The sequence below is a fragment of the Schistocerca americana genome, chromosome 7 (assembly GCF_021461395.2).
Source record: "Schistocerca americana isolate TAMUIC-IGC-003095 chromosome 7, iqSchAmer2.1, whole genome shotgun sequence".
Classification (NCBI taxonomy): Eukaryota; Metazoa; Arthropoda; class Insecta; order Orthoptera; family Acrididae; genus Schistocerca; species Schistocerca americana.
In genome coordinates, this window is record NC_060125.1 from 84,841,262 (window position 1) to 84,853,826 (window position 12,565).

Sequence of the window (12,565 nt, forward strand, 5' to 3'; positions counted from 1 at the left end):
CTGTCATAATTTATAGTTTATGCATGAGTTAATTACAATTGTAATGTCTCCAATGGCATGTCACCCAAGTACAAAATGTCCTGCTTTACACCCTACACTGACAATACCAAATTGACAGGAACTGCAAATCGGTACAAACTGCAATTGCAAATTTTACAAAGGTTTAGTAATCTAGGGTTAAACAACCTGACAGTGTAGTTTAGACGTGGCTTATGAATTTTGTGCCTAGGGTGATCAGACACAACTGAATGGGCAGAAAAATAGACAGAAAGGGAAAATAACTTCTAGACTAAATAGGGTTTTCTGAGCCAAGCTTCCAATGTGCTTGAAACCAAGTTTACAATCAGCGTGTGTTACAAGTTCTGACATAAAGCATTGAGATATTGATTTTTTAATGTGCAAACCATTCAAAAACTAGTGGTTGTGCAGAGAGCAATGCAGAGATGAGCATTTGGGGATTACTGAGAGTGCGACCGCTACGGTCGCAGGTTCGAATCCTGCCTCGGGCATGGATGTGTGCGATGTCCTTAGGTTAGTTAGGTTTAAGTAGTTCTAAGTTCTAGGGGACTGATGACCTCAGATGTTGAGTCCCATAGTGCTCAGAGCCATTTGAACCCATTTGATTACTGAGAGAGGAAAACAAACAAAATGAACTTAGAAACATGCTGGAGTTGATGGCCTTATCATCACTGTAATGAAAAATAAATGGAGGTTGGCGATACAGGTAGCTAGGTGAATAGTTCTTTACTGGACTCCAATAAGTTAGCAAATACGACTCAACAACCTAATAGATGATAAGTAGCTGCCAGTAAACACATGGAGGGAACATTAATGAATGCATGGAAAAGCCCTGAGAAGACCTTCATTCAGCAATGGGTGTCACATGGCAGATGCTAACAACAACAAAAACCTATTTTGTTGTATGTTACCCATACTGCTACAATCAATCAATTACTGAGATATGTACATCCATCAGTTGCCAAGTAAGTCAGCCAAACACCATATTCACACCCAAAAGTCAAGGGTTCTTTGAGATTCATTAAGAAATCTTGATTCCTTGTGGTACTAAGCAGGAACGTGTGACTCATGTGGCATGTACTCACCAATGTGGGTAACAGTGAGTCTTAAGTCATTTGGATGTTTTGTGAGCAACATTACAGCAGTAAGCACATAAGTAGGCGATTGGTAAGGCGATGCGCAGTGGCAAAGAGTACCAAGTGATGGTCCAGCCAATAGCATCATTCTGCCACATCTGCCTGTAGTAAGCGCTATGGTGTGTGTGTGTGTGTGTGTGTGTGTGTGTGTGTGTAGGACATGCAACACTGAATTCAAGAGCATTTTGAGCACTGAAGAGGAGAGTGGCACTGGAGCAGGTGCTGCAATAAATAAACTGAAAGGAGTTGCCTCTATTCTTGTTGTTTCTCACGTATTTGTAGGTTGTAATTTTAATTTTAGTATTAGTAATAATGGTACTGTTACTCAAGGTAATGGTTGGTTTATAATAACTGGTAGTAGTGCTTCTACTGCTGGAGGGTTAGAGAGAGAGAGAGAGAGAGAGAGAGAGAGAGAGAGAGAGAGAGAGAGAGGAGTTGGAGGGGGGAGAGAGCACCTAACGTGGAACTAGCACCACACTCTGGATCAAACTGACAGTGTGATATACATTCCAGAAAGTGGTTAAAAATTAATGACACAATGGTAGCAGCCAATTAAGATGACAGACACAGATAGTTAACATGACTGCCTCCAACAGTAATCTTGTGGACACACGTATAACCTCTGTCGTACTGTAAAATAACTAGTTCTTACCAACAGCAAATCATAATACACTTCAATATTATAATGGTAACCATAACACAGGATTTGCTATGGCTATAAATGTGTGAAAACACATGTCATGCCCATGACTGTACAAAGACTGTCAATTAAAATCTATACAACACCACAGAACTCTGTGGTGTGAACTACAACTTCATTAACATCCATCAAACAGAAGAAGAAGGAAAAAATTCACAAATAATTTTAAAACAGTTAAATGCAGAAACTTATGCTCAGGAGTACTCCACTTTTGGTAACAAAACTGTCAGTCAGTCTACTGTGTGAAGTTGCAACAGTAACTCATAACAGTATCTTGTGGTAAACCACACATATAAATACAAATTCTGGGTTAAATGATGATGGCGTCCACTTGGGTAAAATATTCCCCCATTCGGATTTCCGGATGGGAACTACTCTGGAGTATGTTGTTATCGGGAGAAAGAAAACTGGCGTTCTACGGATCGGAGTGTAAATTTAAAAAGGGAAATGTATAGGTTAGTGAAGTTCAGTGGCAGGAGGAACAAGACTTCTGGTAAGGTGAATACAGGGTTATGAATTCAAAATCAAATGTGGGTAATGCAGGAGTAGGTTTAATAATGAATAGGAAAATAGGAATGCGGGTAAGCTACTACAAACAGCATAGTGAACTCATTATTGTGGCCAAGATAGACACGAAGCCCACGCCTAACACAGTAGTACAAGTTTATATGCCTACTAGCTCTGCAGATGACAAAGAGATTGATCAAATGTATGATGAGATAAAAGAAATTATTCAGGTAGTGAAGGGAGACAAAAATTTAATAGTCATGGGTGACTGAAATTCGATAGTAGGTAAACGGAGAGAAGGAAATGTAGTACGTGAATATGGATTGGGGGGAAGATTTGAAAGAGGAACCCACCTGGTAGAATTTTGCACAGAGCATAACTTAACCATAGCTAACACGTGGTTCAAGAATCATGAAAGAAGGTCGTATACATGGAAGAAGCCTGGAGATACTAGAAGGTATCTGATAGATTATATAATGGTAAGACAAAGATTCAGGAACCAGGTTTTAAATTGTAATACATTTCCAGGGGCAGATGTGGACTCTGACCACAATCTCTTGGTTATGAACTGTAGATTAAAACTGAAGAAACTGCAAAAAGGTGGGAATTTGAAGAGATGGGACTTGCATAAACTGAAAGAACCAGAGGTTGTAGAGAGCTTCAAGAAGAGCATTATGGAACCACTGACAAGAATGGGGGAAAGAAATACAGTAGAAGAAGAATGGGTAGCTTTGAGAGACGAAATAGTGAAGGCAGCACAGGATCAAGTAGGTAAAAAGACAAGGGCTAGTAGAAATCCTTGGGTAACAGAAGAGATACTGAATTTAATTGATGAAAGGAGAAAACACAAAAACGCAGCAAGTGAAGCAGGCAAAAAGGAATACAAATGTCTCAAAAATGAGATCGACAGGAAGTGCAAAATGGCTAAGCAGGGATGACTAGAGGACAAATGTAAGGATGTAGAGGTTCATATCACTCGGGATAAGATAGATACTGCATACAGGAAAATTAAAGAGACCTTTGGAGAAAAGAGAACCACTTGCATGAATATCAAGAGCTCAGATGGAAACCCTGTTCTAAGCAAAGAAGGGAAAGCAGAAAGCTGGAAGGAGGACATAGAGGGTCTATACAAGGGCCATGTTCTTGAGGACAACATTATAGAAATGGAAGAGAGTGTAGATGAAGACGAAATAGGAGATATGACACTGCGTGAAGAGTTTGACAGAGCAGTGAAAGACAAAAGTCGAAAGAAGGCCCTGGGAGTAGACAACATTCCATTAGAACTACTGTCAGCCTTGGAAGAACCAGGCCTAACAAAACCCTACCGTCTAGTGAGCTAGCTGTATGAGACAGGCAAAATACCCTCAGACTTCAATAATAATATAATAATTCCAATCCCCAAGAAAGCAGGTGTTGACAGATGTAAAAATTTCTGAACTATCCGTTTAGTAAGCCACTGCTGCAAAATACTAACACGAATTCTTTACAGACGAATAGAGAAACTGGTAGAAGCTGACCTTGGGGAGGATCAGTTTGGATTCCGTAGAAATGCTGTAACACGTGAGGCAATACAGACCCTATGACTTATCTTAGAAAATAGATTAAGGAAAGGCAAACCTACATTTCCAGCATTTGTAGACTTAGAGAAAGCTTTTGACAATATTGACTGGAATACTCTCAATCAAATTCTGCAGGTGGCAGGGGTAAAATACAGGGAGCGAAAGGCCATTTATAATTTGTACAGAAACCAGATGGCAGTTATAAAGAGTCGAGGGGCATGAAAGGGAAGCAGTGGTTGGGAAGGAAGTGAGACAGGGTTGTAGCCTTTCCCCGATGTTATTCAATCTGTATATTGAGCAAGCAGTAAATGAAACAAGAAAAATTCGGAGTAGGAATTAAAATCCACGGAGAAGAAATAATAACTTTGAGGTTTGCCGATGACATTGTAATTCTGTAAGGGACACCAAAGGACCTGGAAGAGCAACTGAACGGAATGGCCAGTATCTTGAAAGGAGGATATAAGATGAACATCAACAAAAGCAAAATGAAGATAATGGAATTTAGTCAAATTAAATCGGGTGATGCTGTGGGAATTAGATTAGGAAATGAGATGCTTAAAGTAGTAAAAGAGTTTTGCTATTTGGGGAGCAAAATAATTGATGATGGACGAAGTAGAGGGGATATAAAATGTCGCCTGCAATGGCAAGGAAAGCTTTTCTGAAGAAATTTGTTAACATCGAGTATAGATTTAAGAGTCTGGAAGTCGTTTCTGAAAGTATTTTTTTGAAGTGTAGCCATGTATGGAAGTGAAACATGGACGATCAATAGTTTAGACAAGAAGAGAATAGAAGCTTTCAAAATGTGATGCTACAGAAGAATGCTGAAGATTAAATGGGTAGAGCAATAACTAATGAGGAGGTACTGAATATAATTGGAGAGAAGAGAAATTTGTGGCACAACTTGACTAGATGAAGGGATTGGTTGGTAGGGCACATTCTGAGGCATCAAGGGATCACCAATTTAGTATTGGAGGGCAGCATGGAGGGTAAAAATCACAGAGGGAGACCAAGAGATGAATCCATTAAACAGATTCAGAAGGATATAGGTTACAGTAAGTACTGGGAAATGAAGAACCATGCACAGGATAGAGTAGCATGGAGAGCTGCATCACACCAGTCTCTGGACTGAAGACCACAACAACAACAGGTTGCACGAAACATATAATGTGTCTTCAATATAAGAATGTGCTCTACACCATCTTCGAATTTAATTTATACCACGAAATGTCCAATCTTTTCAGAGAATCAAACTGCTGTACACAATACAATGTCACACTCTGGATTAATAAATACATAGTTAATGTGATAAACATTTGATGCTAAGCGTGTAAGCAATGAAAGGTTTAGAAAATGTTTGGAATTATTTTTAAAGTTTATTGGAAGTCATTAGGTTTGCTCATTCTCACATACTAAATGAGTATAATATGGGTAATTTGCTTCCTTGGGACATATACATAGTTTTTAACTGCAACTAATATTTGTCTTATTGTGCCCAACCTTTAATATGTCCGCCCCCGGTAGCTGAATGGTCAGCGCGACGGACTGTCAATCCTAAGGGCCCTGGTTCAATTCCTGGCTGGGTCGGAGATTTTCTCCTCTCAGGGACTGGGTGTTGCGTTTTCCTAATCATCATCATTTCATCCCCATCAATGCGCAATTCGTCAAAGTGGCGTCAAATCGAAATATTTGCACATGGCGAACGGTCTACCCGACGGGAGACCCTAGTCACACGACACCTTTAATATTAGATTATATCTCTTAATGAGTATATTGTGACAGTATTTTAAATTGTTAAGCCTCAAATATAATTATACAAGACAATGACAATCAAATTTTTGCTGCCTCTGGAAAATGTTAAGCAAGGCAACCTTTACCTGGAATTGTTCAACATGAACCAGGTTGACTGTTTAGCAATATAGATAATTCTCCTTGTAGCTAAGAGGGCCCAATTCCAATATTCTGTGAAGTTTAGCTGCTTACAACTATCTATAGCTTTATTATATTACAGAAGAAAACAAAATGACTTGCCCAAATCTTTTGTACTCTTTAAGTCTTGCAGAAGAAGAATTGAAGATGACAACTGTGAAATTCTTTGAGCACTTGGCAAGCTGTCTTAATTAAAAGATATACACAGCAAAGTGCAACGGTGATTGAGCTCAAGGGCAGTGTGAACACAATAGGGCTTTCCTCATAACAATTTTATTGGAAGTGGTGGATGGACCCAGCTAAATATGGAATCAAAAGTAGGATACATTCACATTACACATCAAAGGAACGTAACTTCACAGATGGCAATGACCATTTAATGGGTGTACTGACACAAGATGGATCAACAACAGGTCATGTTGCACTACCCTGTACTGAATAGAAAATGTGATATTTATGAAGGACCTTCTGCAGTACAAATTGCAGGGTTGTAATCTTAGCATTAAGGAATGTTGGTAATTGTGTGTATTAACAGCATCCTGTCAACTATACAACATTCAGTTAATTGGTAAAAATACCAACGTTTGAAATACAATATGGATCATTCTGGTCATGACATTTGGAGTAAATGAACCTTTACTGTATCCCAAATTCCACATACTTCTGACAACTTCCAGCTGATAACAGGGTAACAGAATTAATAACAGAAACGTTAAAAAACTGAACATAATATGCAGTATTTTTCACAAAAGAACTTTGTCATCTCTGAGAATACAACTAAATCTGGTGATAAGTATAAAAAGAATATGGATAAATATAGTCATTACAGTAATCTTCATAAAGAATCCGACTTGCTGTAGAATGACTGGAACAAAAACAAGGTACTTTTCCACTCAAACGAGTACTGTAAGATCACAAGAAAAATCACAAAAAACACCTACCTTGATGTCAGTCTGAAACTGACAACTGAGACAATTACTTGCAATGAATATGACATTGTATACAGTGACCAGGAAAACAAATTGTTTCTATACTTATGAGGCAGAAAATCAAAGAATCGTATACCTAAGACATACTTGAAGAAAACTCCATTCTGTTCAGAAGAGAGAACCATGCAATATATTAAAAACCATTTCCTATTTTAAAATGAGAAATTCAAAATGACAATTTCAGAAATGCTGAAACTGTCACTACCACCACTCTGTTGTGACCCCATCAAGGTTAACGACAAGAATTAGGCTATCTACAGTTATCCTCACGAACCATATTTGTGGGTTTCACCACCTCACAACCAAAACTGATACATCACAAATTATATTTCAGATTACACTAGAAACCGGACTTTCACCACAACGTACAATACAGAAAAAATTACAGAAAAGTAAAATGAAAATTGTCGGTATCCTCTTGCAGCACTGTTTCTGCACCTTTGGCACTACGTACAACAACACACTATGTCGCAAGTCCACAGCCGATGTTCAGTATTGGTAGGTTCTAACTACTGCAGCATTAAATACCGCTTTGCCAACTCTAAACGACAAGAGTCGCCTTCCATTGTAAGATAATCCTTGGCATATGCTACAGATCAGTATGTCAAACTACAGTACATTCCAAAACATAATATAGGTTCAAACGAAATATTGTCAAAGTTCTGTTCTCTTTCTATTTGCCCACATGTCATAAGACACATCATCATAATACAGGATAAAGCCAACATCCGAAAAACAAAAATAAGTTACTATTTAGTAGTTACTTTTGAAAAATGTGCTAATTGCTGCCGAAAACTTATTAGGATGCACAAATTGCAAGGAGTTTGTATTTTGGGGGTGCATATGCATCAATTTCAATATTTACAAAGCGCCCCCCCCCTCCCCCCCCCCCCCCCCACACACACAATCTTCTAAAACAATAAACATTTGTTAGTGTGGTAGACATGTGCAGATGTTCTTGATCTTCAACATTTACCACACAAAATCTATTCCAGGCTATGCAGTGCAGTTAGAGAGGAATGACATCCACTAATACAATAATAAAATCAGCTACTGAATCTTTGGCCTGAAATGGAGTGAAGTATAAAGATACAACAGCATTTAATGATGGTAAGAAGGAAATGCATTCTGTCCACAGAAGTATATTACTCACTGACAATTCACATGAATCTTAATATGAATGGCTGGGGATTTGTTAATACGAAAAATGATGCGTTGCATTATGGTTCAGACTCAACATCAAACTGTCGGTGGCCCTATATTATCAGTTCCGAGGACAAAGAATGGCATATGTGTACCACTTCCAACAGGAAAACATTGGTGTTCAAACCAATCTTTCGATTGATGATAGCCTTAACTTAAACTGTCAAACAGGTAATTCAAAATTGTTAAGGCTTTCGTGGCCACTTGTTGAGAAACTGCCTATTGGCTTCTGTCTCGGGTTCTTCATTAGATGAATGTCGGCCGAAGAACCCGAGACAGAAGCCAATAGGCAGTTTGTCAAACAGGTAATTCTTCAACGTGATTATGGCTCATGGAACAAGCCACTAAAACTATCCTCTGCTTTGTGAGAGTATGACAGATTCAGCTGTGATTCATGTAAACAACTAAACACGAGAAAATATTGTAACTATTTATGAAGTTTATTACTGGTCTAGCAGTTATGCCAACAAATGTGACAAGTAGTATTCCACATCTCCAAATGACCACTATTCACTGTAACAACGTTATACATGTTCAATAGAAGGTTGGGGGAGGGAGGAAAAAACCAGTGTCAAGGGTGACATAAGAATTAGGGACCAATTCAGACCAAGGCTCAATGAGCTGAGTGTAAAATTCACTATTAAACAAGATCCAAACGAAGTACATTACGAACACATTCTAGTCGCCAGATCAATTTATGTAGCACTATTTCACGCACTATTCCTAGAACTATCAATCCATTCACAGGTGCAATGTATACATACAAACTCACAAATAAACAACGTATATAACTGCGTGCGGCATTCGTGTCATTTCTAACAGCTGTAGCGCAATGACATACGCTGCTTTATGACAGCATTATAATCTATGGATATTATGGATATATACTGTCTCTTAATAAATATTTTTACCTCTCACTCGCCCGTTCCGTCACGAGGGACTCAACTTTCATACTGACAACATCCGGAACAAAGGGTCCTTCAAAATTCAGCCATCTTGGGTCTACTGACGGCGTTTCGGGATACTGTCCTCCACAATCACACTACATTAACCTCCGAAGCCATGCACTATAACGCACATTAATCATAGGTACACATTGGAAACACTAAATATCCTTTCATTGGGTAAATAAGACATTTACCCAAACTTTCTTGAGCTTCACTTCATGCCTTTGCACCACACACCTCCAACTAGTGGTGGGCAGGAAATCGCGTATCTGTTAGAAATCACAGTGACTGAGAAGTCACAGATATCACAGTAGCAACTTTACAGAATCTAACTGCGATTTCAGTCACAGTTAGCAGTCGCAAGTAGTATTTCACATTCAAAGACGTGAGCCATCTATTGGTCGAATTTAGCACTGCTTTCTGCGATTTCAGTGACAAGTCGCAACTAAGAGTCGCAAGTAGCAACTAAAAAGCGCGGTTAACAGTGGCATCTGTTGGCCGAAGTTCGTACTACGTCCATCTCTGCGGTACGCTATGGAGTCTAACTGCGATTTCCGTGACAAGTCGCAACTAAGAGTCGCAAGTAGCAACTAAAAAGCGCGGTTAACAGTGCCATCTGTGGGTCAAAGTTCGTACTACGTCCATCTCTGCGATACGCTATGGAGTCTAACTGCGATTTCCGTGACAAGTCGCAACTAAGAGTCGCAAGTAGCAACTAGAAAGCGCGGTTAACAGTGCCATCTGTGGGTCAAAGTTCGTACTACGTCCATCTCTGCGGTACGCTATGGAGTCTAACCGATTTCCGTGACAAGTCGCAACTAAGAGTCGCAAGTAGCAACTAAAAAGCGCGGTTAACAGTGCCATCTGTGGGTCAAAGTTCGTACTACGTCCATCTCTGCGATACGCTATGGAGTCTAACTGCGATTTCCGTGACAAGTCGCAACTAAGAGTCGCAAGTAGCAACTAAAAAGCGCAGTTAGCACTGCTATCTGTTGAGCAAAGTTCATACTACGCTATTCGCTACCGAGTCAATCTGCGATTTCTGTGACAAATCGCAACTAAGAGTCGCAAGTAGCAACTAAAAAGCGCAGTTAACATACTTCTCCTAGTGTCATCTGTTGACCGACGTATGTACGTTATGAGAGCCTTGTGCCTCACGAGATCGATGTGCTGTGTGTGCATGTGAAGGGTTTATTTCAATAGTGGTACAAGTCCATTTTTGTTAATTTTGAGATATAGAGTCGTAAAGTTAAATGAGTGCTGAAAAATCTGCAGTTGAGATACCAGAAATATTCACCATATGGCTTCTTGCTAGAGATGAGCCTTTATTTATGTTTGTTTGGATCACTAATTTCAGAAGCATTATAGACAGAAAAGTGTAGGTAATGGACTTGTACCACTATTGAAATAAGCTCTTCATATTATATGACGACATGCACATTCAGCATCAGTTATGGTTGGTCAAATACTGCTGTGACTCTGAATGTATTATATTAATAAGGAGCGACACTGCCTTTTTCTCGTGAAAATATCAAGTAACTTAACAAATGTGTTTGATTCTGCTTCCAATATGACAGTTTTGGTTAATACTCCACATGCCTACAGGACTTTGCAATGTTAACACAGCAGAACTCAGACATCTGTATAAGTGTAGAGAAATGAAAACAGTCATATGAATGCCTCACAGTTCAAGACTCGGGAGAAAAGTTTTACACCTGGTGTTCTACATGGCAACTTCACACACAAGAACTTTTTGCCGACACTACTACCACCTACATAAGTAAGCTTTTCCTGTGTCACTTTCAAGTAATGCACTAAGCTATTCCTGATTTAACTGGAAGATCTGTACTTCCCACTTTCATATCAACAGCCTCAAAATGCATATTGTAGACTTCGGGATATGCTACAGGTCAGTGTCACACCAAGATTGTGGAGAAAGGGGGGGGGGGGGGGGGCGGCATGTCACTCTCCAACAAGTGTTTACCAATAAATAAGTGGCGGAAAATTACGGGTACAGGACGGCTTAACATGTGGAAAATGAGATTTTTATTATTCACTCAATGTATTTAACATTTATTATTCCTTTAAAATCGCACAACAACTTCAATAAAACACTTTAATCAGTCATACACTTATTTCATAATTATTTCACTTTTAAACTGCAAATCCTCTAAGAGCTGTCTTGAATCTTCACGAGTCTCTCTCAACAGCCTTGATGTGGATAGATATGTACAGCAACCAGTAATCAGTCAGAACTGCGTCTGCAAAAACACAAGGATTATTAAACAATTTTTGCTGTCACTAATTACTAGCAATATAATTGACAGAGTAGATTGCTAATATTTGCTATATCACATTTGCTAATATTTGCTATATCACATTCGCAAGAACGATCTCACTGAAGTAATTAAGTCCATCAAAACGCTTAGAAACTAACCTGTCGTCTGACGAAAACGGTCTAAAGACTGGCAATTTCTTCAGATCTGTTGACAATGATATTTTGAATTATCACTTTGCTGAGTGACTGAAATGTAGTTCAGGTACCTATGAACATAACAATATGTTAGAATTCATTTTCTAAACACGAACTATTACGGTACTGTGCGGCTACTTACATATTAATTACACTATTAATATTTTCACAGTTGTTTCTTTAATACAAAATTAAAGCCAACGGAAGAATAAACGTAAAACATACTTACCAATGACAGGTTTGTTGAGATGCAATTTTCTGTGTGGACAGATGTAACTTTTTCATACGGTGGTACGTCGCAGCAATCGCAGGAGTCACAGAAATCGCAGAAGTAGCAGAAGTCACAGAAATCGCAGAAGTCACAGAAATCGCAGAAGTAGCAGAAATCGCAGAAATAGCAGAAGTCGCAGAAATCGCGGAAGTAGCAGAAGTAGCAGTGGCGGAGGGATACGCGACTTAGGTTCCTTAACTGCGACTCTTAACTGCGACAAATCACAGTTAAGAATAACAGATACTGAAAAGTAGCATTCACAGAAATCACTGATATCGGAAAATCGCAGTTTAGCCCATCACTACCTCCAACACAAGCACCACACACATACGTGAGCAACGGAGATGTAACTGAGGTATCGTAGGAGGTCGTCGAAATCCAGGTATAACATTTTTGGTAATCAGTTATAACTCTCAAGTATAAATAAAAAAAATGAGCTACAAAAAGTAAACAAATACATTTATTGCAAATTTATCTCTTGTATTTACCAGAGAGACTAAACTACCTGGGAAACAGATCACGTTTCCGACGGAACCCCTTGCTACCACGCACAGCGCCATCTTCCACCAATATTTGTCATTAACTGCGTGGCAATTATAAACAAATTTTACCCACCGTTCGAGACTTATAAGTATGGTATTTGTGATCAAAATGATTTGTAACAAAGTGAGTTTTGGTTATTTTACCTCATGAAGCATTGCGTTGATATGATAATGTTATTCGCGGTAATTTCCATGCTAGTCTTGCAGATCGTTCCGTATTTTGTATCTGCATCATGTGAACGATATTTCATAATTGTCTCTTTAAGTTTCTCTCAGGTGACGTCAATGCAGAAA

The 12,565-nt window shown here is 38.9% G+C and overlaps 1 protein-coding gene across 5 annotated transcripts in view; it reads right to left on the bottom strand.

The window, feature by feature from the left end:
* Nucleotides 1-12,073, bottom strand: part of LOC124622562 (homeodomain-interacting protein kinase 2-like) — a 210,431-nt gene extending 198,358 nt beyond the window's left edge. For all 5 annotated transcript variants that reach the window (XM_047148304.1, XM_047148306.1, XM_047148305.1 and 2 more), the window contains exons 1-2: nucleotides 12,035-12,073; nucleotides 8,950-9,222 (exon numbers count right to left, since the gene is read on the bottom strand). The gene's annotated coding sequence lies outside the window, so the exon portion shown is untranslated. The remainder of the gene's footprint in view (nucleotides 1-8,949; nucleotides 9,223-12,034) is intronic.
* Nucleotides 12,074-12,565: the final 492 nt, after the last annotated feature.